General features: G+C 43.8%; 1 pseudogene; it reads right to left on the bottom strand.

Annotated features, from left to right (window-relative positions):
- Window positions 1–247: 247 nt before the first annotated feature.
- LOC102435496 lies at window positions 248–7,379 on the bottom strand (annotated as a pseudogene).
- Window positions 7,380–11,351: the final 3,972 nt, after the last annotated feature.

Below are 11,351 nucleotides of genomic sequence, written 5' to 3'. Positions count from 1 at the left end.
GCAGGTGGGACACTACCTCAGCCTTCGAGGTGGTCAACCAGGACCAATAAACAGGTTCTAAAACCTGTGGAGTGGGTATCAAGGATATTTTAAATACTTAAATGTACTATTTCTTTCTTTCTATTCTTTCTTTCTATTTTTTTCAGCAAAATTTCTCCCCAACATATGTCAGAATTCTTTTGGTGTATAGGTTTTCCCCAACATGTGAGGCAAAGGCAAAGATTGAGTTATTCTTGGAAGTTGTTATTCACCTTTGCACTGAACTGTGGGAGAGGAGATATGTCTTGCTTTTACCATGGCAATCCCGTCTAGGGTCATGGGAGGATTCTCCTTGTCTCAGGCCTCTCTCCTTACCCTGACTTTCTCTTTATTCCCATCACCTTCTGCTCCTGAATCACTCAGCTCCAAATCTGGACAATACCCATTGTTTTCCTGGTATGGAGCTTTCCCTTCAGAATGCCTGACAAGCTGCTTGCCCCTGAGATGCTCCCTGTGGTTACCATTCTTGGTTGTCTTCCCACAGCCCCGGAGGCCCTCTGTGGTCCTCACCCACATGTTGGTGGACTCCTTAAACTACCTGCTGAAGAGTTCCATGATAGGTTTTCTAAAGCTGCCCCAGTGGGAACTGAGCATGGAATCCTGGCCACATAACATCTCCCTTGTGCTGTCTTTTGAGGTGATCTCCCCAGACCAGCTCCCCTCCATGCCTTTGTATTTGGCAAACTTGGAGTTAAGCTAATTTTTCCCATTCCCAATTAAGGACTGTCCATGCAGGGCAGCCTGGAGGACCAGGGGTTTTCCCATTGACTGCTCATGATAGAACTCCAGAGATGGAGTTGTCCAAGCAGGACTGGGATCCTGTGATTCATTCCTAGAAAAGCCCACCAGTCAGCAAATGGTTATTCTCACTCTCTAATGGATGCCTTGGGTACGCTATCATTCTCATTTCTAATGATTCCTGGGGCACTTGCATGCTCCCCATATTGTGAACAAAGGAGTTGCTGTCAGGAGAGGGGTCCATGTAGAGCTGTTTCAGCAGTCTTCTGGTGCTGGAAGCCGGTCCATCCTTGCTGCTTGACACAGTCGCTGCAGGAAAGAAACATCTGCACAGCATATGTTTCAAGGGACCTGGCATATATAGCATACTGTTCTTAATATGTTTGCTCTCCTTAATGCCATGTGTTTTAACAAAGGTCACCTCTCTGAGAAAGGTTGTTTCCCCTGATGGGGATTTTTCCCTGAGGTTAGGGAGGGGATACAACCCCTTAATTAAGTGCCAGGTGGGTAGTTAAGCTACATAATCTTTACTCCCTGGAATGGAGATAAGAAACGCCTTAACCTTTGTAATAGAAATTGACAGGATTAAAATCGGCTGGTATAAATATAGATGTAACAAGACAATAAACATGAGATCCTCTTCAGATCCTCATCAGTTCCTAACCAGAACTCCGACCAGAACTTTGGCTGGAGATCCTGGCTAGAGGTCCTGACTAGGCTGCTGATCAACTGAAGGCTGTCTTCGTGTCATTCCTTCTTCGCCGACTCTGTCCACACCTTTGGGGACCCCTGGACCCGCTGGGGTTGGACTCCAGCATCTGGTGCCCAACGTGGGGCATCTAGGTAAGTCCCCCCGTACTTTGGACGTACTTGGGACAGATAGGACTGCACTGTAGGGTGCTGCAGACCCCCCCTATAGAGGATAAGTAGGGTAAGCGGGTAGTTAGTACAGAACTTAGATTGACAAGATGGGTCATACTGAGTCTAAAGAAAAAAGAGTCTGTATTAATGTTTTAACGCATATGCTTGCTAGCAGAGGAGTTAAGGTTACTCCCAGTCAGATAGAAAGTTTTATAGAATATGCATGTCAATGGCTTCCTAAGGATGGAACTGTTAATTTAAAAACTTGGACTAAAATAGGAGAGCAATTTATGAATTATCACAGCTTCCATGGACCTGAGAAGGTCCCGGAAAATACCTTTTCCCTCTGGAATTCAATTCGTGGCATCTTGGCACCAGAGGCAGAAACTATTGAACTTTCTCAAACTTTAAATAGTCCCTCAGATCCACCTAGAGAGGACACATTATTGTCTCCAGCTCAATCTAAGAGCAATTTAGCTATGCCTACTGATCGGAAGGAGAATAAATATCATAAACATGATCATTGGTCCTTTCCAGTCAGTAGAGAGGAGAGAGGCCCTCCCATTCAAAACAGGCTCCCTAAATTAGAAAGGAAGCCTAAACCAGGTCCTGCGGCTCCTATGAGCTCCAGGTCTAAATTTCAAAGGGCAATAAGAGAAGCTGAAGCTAATGGAGATCTTGAATTCTCACTCTGCTTCCCAGTTGCATATGAGAATAAGTTTGGTGAGGACGAAAACAGAAATCATTACGGGGGATACCATGGCGGGAGTGCCCGTTCTCAGAGCAGCATTTTCCATTCTGGAAAAGGCCAAGGACTGCACGACAACAACACCCCTGACAGTGAGCCATGGAGGAAGGAAGACAGGAGAGAACGCAGACAGTTTGAGGCTGAGGATTTTTCATCTTTAAATCCTGAATATGAGAGAGAACCAAATCAAAATAAGTCTTTAGCTGCAGGCGTATGGGAGTACCCTCCGAACCCCACATCTCGAGCTCCCAGGATGCTGGTCATTAAGAAAGGCACTGCCAAGGACTTGCAGCTGTCTGAGTTCCCCGCTGGAGGGGCTCCCCTGTCGCAGCCAGTGAAGAACGGGACTGGCCCCAGTGTTTATAAAGGCCTGGTCCCTAAGCCGGCTGCTCCGCCCACAAAACCTACACAATGGAAAAGCCAAACTAAAGAAAATAAAGTTGGGACTTCTTTCTCTCATGAGTCTACATATGGTGTTGGCAACTTCCATTCTTTTAAATCAACAGCCAAGAATTTTAGTCCATCAACAACGACAGTGAAAGAGTGTAATCGCTTAAATTCCTCTTCACCTGTTGACAAACTTAATCAGCAGCCTCGTCTAACCAAGCTGACACGAATGCGCACTGGTAAGAAGAGGGAGTTTCTGAAGGCGTTAAAACGGGACGGAGTGGAGGAGGAGCATGAGGATGAAAGCCATGCTGGCTCCGAGAAGGATGAAGACTCATTTAATTTGCATAACAGCAATAGTACTCACCGAGACAGAGATATAAATGGGAACTTTGATGAAAATGAAATTCCACAAGAGAATGGCAATGCCTCGGTTATTTCCCAGCAGATCATTCGGTCCTCAACCTTCCCACCGACCGATGTTCTTTCAAGTTCCCTTGAGGCAGAATACAGATTGCTGAAGGAGATGGGCTGGCAAGAAGACAGTGAAAACGATGAAACGTGTGCTCCCTTAACTGAGGATGAAATGAGAGAATTCCAAGTTATTAGCGAACAGTTGCAGAAGAATGGTCTGAGGAAAAATGGTATTTTGAAAAATGGCCTGATCTGTGACTTCAAGTTTGGACCCCGGAGAAGCAGCACTTTCCACCCCATGATTGAGAACGACGACACGGAGACGAGCAGCAGCGACACGTCCGATAACGATGACGTGTGAGTTCCCAGCACCTCCGAGGTCTCGTGTGGCCCGTCCTTGTGCAGCCGGGTGGAGTGCCAAGTGAAGAACTATAATTTATGTAGTAAACGCCCCGTTAGAGGAGTTTTGGGGGGACTTCAGTATGAAGATGTGCCTCCTTTTTGTCTGTCCTTATGTCCCAGCTTTGCCCCACATCTCCTTTCCTTTTTCTTTTTTTTTAATCTGACTACTTGTTTGCGGGTCTTTGGCCTTTCTCCTTCTCTCCTGAACACAGCCTTTTCTAGAATCTCCCTACCCTACTGTTCCAGGAAGGGCACCTCCCTTTTCTGGGAGTGTCTGGTATATGCCCCATACGTGGAGTTGTCTTGTTCCAAGAGCCTGACATCCTGGGCTGAGAAAGCCCTGTCCTGGGACTCTCCTTTGTCCTGTATTGGCCCCTCTTACCCTCGTGTCAAGAGGGACCCTCTTCTTACAATCCAATTGACTATAGCTATTGCCTGAGCTCTCTGTTCATGCTGAGGTTGAAGCCTCATGGTGGCTGGTACCATGGATCTGTCTCTAGCCCAATGACGTGAGCTGGGCCCTCTCTGGAGAAGAAACCTGGGTTCCCCAAGATATGTGATCAATGCCGGGGCCCCGCCAGCAGTCGAGGGGATCCCAAGGCAGTTGCTGGGCGTGGAGGCCACGGGGGCATAGGCTACCAAGGAGACAGAACTGAACCTCACATCACCCTGCTTGGCCCTGGAGGATGGCTGGTTAGTCAAAGACGGGTAAGATTCCTCAGGGAGGAACAACCTAAGACAGGCACAGTCGCAGAGGGGCCATCAGGAGAGAACTTGGGGGTCAACAGAGGTGGGGCACAGATCCTCACCCCCCCAACTATGCAGGGGCTTGAACACTCGCCCCTTCTGAGGGAGGTCTCCTGCCCCCATGGCTGCTTCCCACTTCCCATGCCCAGCTCAGATAGGGACCCAGGTAACAGAAAGAGACTTGGCCCAGCTCAGATCAGGACCAAGGTAAAGACAGAGACTGGCTGACAACAGCTGCCCTCTCACTGCAACAGGACTTGTTTCCCATTTCTACCTTGGACCACAGGGAAAGGGGCAGATGAAGGAAAGGGCTGTGTCAGGATGCTGCCTTCTTCCCTTTCTTCTCCTTTTTTTTTCTAAACACTTCCATGCCTTGTAGTTCTTTTGCTTTCTTTTCTTTTTCTCTACTACCCTCCATCCTCCATAACAGCTGACCCAGAGGACACAGCTTACTCCTCCTTGGACACCAACACCACCATCAAGCACGGCCATGATGGACCCTTTGATGCAGCCCTTCAACTCGCTAACACTTAGGGAAGCCCGTCGCCAGTGACGCCGCCCACTAGCCAGACCAACAAAGACAAGCAAACCAACAACTTGAGGACAGCTGAAATCTCTTGACTGAAGAGGCCGGCAACCTTCTAAGGAACGGGGCTCCTTGTGCGCTTCATCCACTATGTTTATAGCTATGCTTATTGTCATTGCTTGCCAGTCTTCTTCTGAGGCTTAAACAGCCCAATCTGAGTGGTGGCCACTGATTTGCATGCGCTATCATTTAAAAAATAAAAAAGGGGGAATTTGCCGGAAGCTGGTCCATCCTTGCTGCTTGACACAGTCGCTGCAGGAAAGAAACATCTGCACAGCATATGTTTCAAGGGATCTGGCATATATAGCATATTGTTCTTAATATGTTTGCTCTCCTTAGTGCCATGTGTTTTAACAAAGGTCACCTCTCTGAGAAAGGTTGTTTCCCCAGGTGGGGATTTTTCCCTGAGGTTAGGGAGGGGATACAACCCCTTAATTAAGTGCCAGGTGGGTAGTTAAGCTACATAATCTTTACTCCCTGGAATGGAGATAAGAAACGCCCTAACCTTTGTAATAGAAATTGACAGGATTAAAATCGGCTGGTATAAATATGGATGTAACAAGACAATAAACATGAGATCCTCATCAGTTCCTAACCAGAACTCCGACCAGAACTTTGGCTGGAGATCCTGGCTAGAGGTCCTGACGAGGCTGCTGATCAACTGAAGGCTGTCTTCGTGTCATTCCTTCTTCGCCGACTCCGTCCACACCTTTGGGGACCCCTGGACCCGCTGGGGTTGGACTCCAGCATTCTGGGGCTGATCTGGGCATTTTTAAATTTAAGGTATTTCTTGGTAGTGGTAAAACCATGAGCTTTCTCGTATACTTGTCAAAGGCAATCTTTCAGCCATTTCCTGGTTAAGAAGCTGAAGATCTATTACTATACTTTGTTGTATCTTCAGCTTCTCTAGCCTGCTCATCATGTAGCACAGATTTCGGCCCCACTCTAGGTCTTGCTGAAGATGCATAAGCATGCTCATGCGAGTATGAATACTTTCTGCTTTTGGCTACACTAGGCCTTTTTCTTTACCCTCCTTCAGAGGAAATAATGGCTTATTGCAGTTACTTTTCCTCTTCAGTTTCCAGTAGTTATAAAGTCCAGGTACTGTGGGCAGCCCAGTTCTGTGGCCACATCTCCACACTGACCAGGGTATAGAACTTCTCCAGTTCCCAAAGCTTCTGTGCTCACGGGCTGGTCTTCTTGCTTTTGGCCTGGCTCTGCTCTGCAGCCCTGTACAGGGGGTACTGGGTGTCCCCTAGATTCTGCCTGTTTTGGCTGTGCTTGAGGTAGAAAGACTTAAACTTCACTTCGTCCCCCTCATCTAGGATGGTCTTCATCTCTAGGCTGTGCTCAAAGGCACAGAAGACATGAAAATCAGCGATGCAGCTTTTCACTGAGCACTGAAGGCAAGCCCACTGTCTTTACTTTGCACAGGTAGCAGACTAAGGCCCACCAACAGGTGAGATGTGGGAGATCATTGCGATTGGTTCCATCCTTTCAGGACAACCAATGCTGACCTCTGGAATCTACAGTGCACAGCTGACATGAGCTCATTTATTCTCTGTCCTTGTGGTCTTCCTGGCTCCACCTTCCTTTGGACATAACAGGCTTTGGGAATGAATGCCCAGGACATAGGAGCGAGCCATCCAGCTGCCTTCTGGCACTGTAAGGATGCCATATCAGGGCAAGGTTACTGGCCCAGGGTGTAACCTGATGATGTAGTAGGGATGTGAAGGCAGAGGAGGGACTCCCAGGTAGGCAGCAAAAAGTCTCCCCAGGGGACATACAGAGATGTTATACTTATCACAGAACACGATGTCATTCTCTTCTTCACTGCCTGGAGACCAGGACAAATCACAGATCTCATCTTCATCATACTCTATGCCTAGTCCTTCCTCTGTCTCAATATCATGGTTCATATTTTCATGTCATTAGCATTTCAGGACTTCTGTCTTTTCCATAAGATTCTCATCAGTTGGCTCACAACCCATTTCTGCAAGGTCTTCATTAAGTGCCTGGAGCCAAAAGATGTCCATGTCGTCTAGGTCATAGTGGCACACAGATGCCACCTGCTCCTTGATGTGGATATAGCCATGATCTGTGGCCTCTGGGATGGAGCAGTAGATGTACTTCCGGGAGAGGATAAACAGAACATCCTTTTAACTTCTGGACTATAATTCTGAGGGAAGGCTGTGGAAGAGTGTCTGTATTGGCTTGTACCTGGAGTCCCTTTTCCCATTCTTCTTTCCATGTATCCTTAAAGAGGTACTAGGATTAATGTGGTGAGAATCTAAAAGTTTCATGAGGTCATTCTGGAATACCTCTGTAGAATTCTTGTGTTCATTTGGGATTTTTGACTTGTTCCTATATACTGAGCCAGTAAGGAAAACCAGTAAGGGAAGTGGAAGGAGTCTCATCAGAACTGTCACTGCTGCTGAAAGTTCTATGACATTTCATTTTGGAACATCGTCAGAAGGCCAGGCTGGGAAGTGAATTTAAATCAGGGTTTGGCAAATGTTTTCAACCGGACACATCAACCTGGAGGATGATCAACACTGAGGCCACTATCTTTTCTTCTACATTGACTCTTCCTCCCTTCTACTGGTCTAAGTTGGCACCCTCCTCTATGCAGTAATAAAATTTACCATATAATTGGGACAGGAATGCACAAATAAAATTAAAGATGCATTAAGAACCTCCATTGTAGCCGAAGCCGGTTTGGCTCAGTGGATGGAGCGTCGACCTGCGGACTGGGGGGTCCCGGGTTCGATTCTGGTCAGGGGCATGTACCTGGGTTGCGGGCACATCCCCAGTGGGAGATGTGCAGGAGGCAGCTGATCGATGTTTCTCTCTCATCGATGTTTCTAACTCTCTATCTCTCTCCCTTCCTCTCTGTAAAAAATCAATAAAATATATTTAAAAAAAAAAAGAAAAAAAAAAGAACCTCCATTGTAAAGAGAGATGAAAGCAATTGAATTCTCTCTCCCAGTCCTGGCCAGTATTTACTAAATGCAGTAGAACCGACACAACCACCCCAAACATAATCATCCTTTACTTCCCAGAGTTAGAGAGGAGTCAGAAAAGAGAAGGCCACTGGGGACTTGCATCCTAAGGGGAGCTTAGTGTTAGCAATGAAGGATTATACCTTCCCTCCCATGGAGGAGAAGAAGGGATTCTCTTACTTAAGTGATGGAAAGATTCCCACAGAATTAGATGTTGGAGATGTCCACAAAGGGGGGAAACTGGTCTATCTACTCCCTGGCTGGATGCTTGCTGAGCCATGAAATCTTTGGGCCTATCATGTTTCCTTAGTCCAGTGAAACAGACTATGGTGAAGGAGTTCAGCATCACTTAGAGTTGTAACTGCTGCATTCTAAGCACTGATGACTACTGTTCTTCCAGAGATGTTAGAAGGTTCAGTGTTTATTTGTGCAGACGTTTCTAGCATGATCTGGCAAGGAAAGAATTCCCAGCCTTGTTCTCTACAACACTTGAAAGACCTCAGTGGTTCCTATGATTCCATATGAAGGAAAACAGAGTCAGAGGAGGAAGCAGAAGACTCAAAGTTGACCAAGTGATCATTACACAATAAAAATGTAGCTTACAAGAAGGAAAGAGCCGAAGGAAAATGAGTGCTACTTTTAGAAGAGTTCTTACAGATGAACAGGGCACAGTGAGCTGCATGCCAACTCAGAAAAACCACAGAGAGTCTATATTGAGACAGCACATCAGCAGAGGCCACCAGCAGTAATGGAACCAAACCAAGTCAGAGAATGTCAGAGATGCCGCTACACCACTGATATGGGTGGTTATGAGTGGAGAATCCTCCCTCCTTTTCCTTCCCTCTCTCTCCTCCTTCTCCTTTTTTTTTTTTTTTAAAAAATCTCTATTGTTGAAAGTATTACATATGTCCCTTTTTTCTCTCTTTTAAAAAATATAGATATAATTGAGGGAGAGAATGCCAACAGATTATTTGTAAACAATAGAATAGGGGTTTGTGAATGAATGTGTATTTGGGACTGGGGAACCAGGGTTGGCCTGGGGGAAGCTGTTGACAAGGTAGAATAGATGCCCTTGTTGCCATAACAATAGTCTAATAGGGGAAGACTGCCAAGCCCAGCCTAGGCTCCAGCTCTATGAACAGGTGTTCCCACATTGATGAAGCTGTTTATATCTAACAGAGGACAATTTAAACTTTAAGGAGACTTCAGCCTAACGTACTCTTCTTTTAAAAGCTAATGTGCCTATCAAAAGCAATAAGACTTCATTCCTAGCAGAAAGTATTAAAAGCAATCCTTTTTTAAAAAAGTAGAAAAGTTGTGGCATTTTCCAATTAAAAATTATAGTTTTTAAGTAAAAATGTTAATAAATGAAACTAAATCAAACTAAAATTATTTGATAGAACATAGAGTTTCATCAGTTAGCTTTTTAAAAAATATATTTTTTAAAATTCTGAATAATGGAGCATAACATTTTGTAATTAAAGCCCAAAGGTATTTTCCTGTTAATTATACAACAAATTAGATAATCCCATAATCACTGTGGATATTAAATCTGTTTTAAATGAAAAGATGGACAATATGCCAAGTTATAGTTTGGGTATATAGCTATGGCTTAGAGACAAAATGAGATAGAAAGTTTAGGAAGTATTAGGATAAAAATGGTAAAGAGTTAACTAAGTGCTATATCATATAAAGAAAAAGAAGAAAATGTTTTTCTGATCTGAATTTGAATTAATTGCACAAAATGACAAATAGAAATAAAAAAAGTTCAAAGAAAAAGCCTAATAAAATACTTTTTAGTTTAGATGAGAACTTTATTAGTATCTATTTACTTTAGTTTGATTTTTTTTCCTCACATCATTCACATTTTCAAGTTTAACTAACAAGAAAAAAGGAAATATACATATAATTCAGATACCCTTTCTTATGAGCTAGAGAGATAAATCCCTTCTATTAAATTCCTGAATTAAGAGAAAGGAATTTTACTATGTGGGAGGTATTTACCTCTTAATCACAGAGATGAGCCTTTGATGAGAAATCAGCTGAACAGTAGTTGTGCAATCACTGCTGGGAAAGCATAAGGAAGTCTGAAGATTCCAAGGATAGAGGGACGGGCTCCAGCTCCCTTGGTGGAATCAGGGAATTTATGGCTTCAGATAAAGGTGATGTGGTTTGGTATTTATACCCCAGAGATATACAGCAGATAGTTCAAAAATGTTAAGTGGATCTACAACCACAAATTTTATTAAGAAGAAGGAAAAGAAAACCAGAGAAAAATGGTTAGGGGCATCTTTAAACAATAAAGGTTTTTAAAAAGTATTCTTTGTTTCTCTGTATGTTACTCTGGATTGTAATATTTAAGAAGCACTTAAAAATGTCGCTGTCCCCCTGCCGGAAACACTGCTGATTTAAATCTATAACTTTCTCCATTCCCTTTTAGATTCTCATTTTAGCATCATAGAGGGTATGTTTAAGAGTTCTTACAACTCCCCTTGCTGGCAGCAAGTAAGAATTGCAGCTTTAATATGGATATGGAAAACTTCAGCATATTTATGCTTAAAATAATGGCTAAATATGAGATCAATTTTTAATTTTAAAAACAAGATCTCTTCCAGCTCTGATCTCTAAGTTTGAAACATAAATTAAAATCATGAAAAATAATAATAAAATTTGTTAGAGATAATAATTTCCGGAAGACAGACCAATAATGAATTTAAAAAAAAATTGTTTAAAGCAATTAATTTGATAGCTAGCTTCAAATGTTTATATTTTTAAAATATGTTTTAAAATAATGTTATGATCTTTTGGATTTTTAGATTGTACCTCTGCTTGCTGCCATTTTCTCTCTGTAAATCTATCGTTATCTATGGCAGAAATAGGAGGTGGACCAGTCATTTAATGTGGTCACACACTTCGCAGCCCCTGGCTTGCAGTTACCCAGCAGCGATGGGTGTCACTTATTGGTCCACAAACACAAGATCCAGCCCATGACCCCCACATCTGTCTCCTCCACTGCTAGTGATACAGAATTTTTGGACTGGAACCTGGATTGTTTGTCTACAGGAATCAAAGAATGAATCCATGGACAGAAGATGGTATAGCAAAGGTGGAGATTTATTGAAGAACAAGTACAGACTCCTACATGGGGAGGGGGAAAGTTTCCATGGTTTATAAAGGCTGCAGTTCCTGTGTCCTGATATCACCTTTGATTGGTCAATATTCCCTGTCGAATTGGTTACTATAGTAACTCCTGAGGCCCTCCTCCCTCATTGTCCTCCTATTTCTTCTGGGCTTTCTTCCTTCTTCTTTATTTTATAAATATAGACTTTTTTTTTTTTTGGCTACTTCCAGTTTCCTTGTCCTATGGAAATACACCTGTTGTTGCTTCTTTGTCTTATGTAAATGCAACTGTTGCTACTTCCTTGTC

The sequence above is a fragment of the Myotis lucifugus genome, unplaced genomic scaffold (genome assembly GCF_000147115.1).
Source record: "Myotis lucifugus unplaced genomic scaffold, Myoluc2.0 scaffold_24, whole genome shotgun sequence".
Lineage (NCBI taxonomy): Eukaryota > Metazoa > Chordata > Mammalia > Chiroptera > Vespertilionidae > Myotis > Myotis lucifugus.
This window is presented reverse-complemented; position numbering and strand designations above follow the sequence as displayed.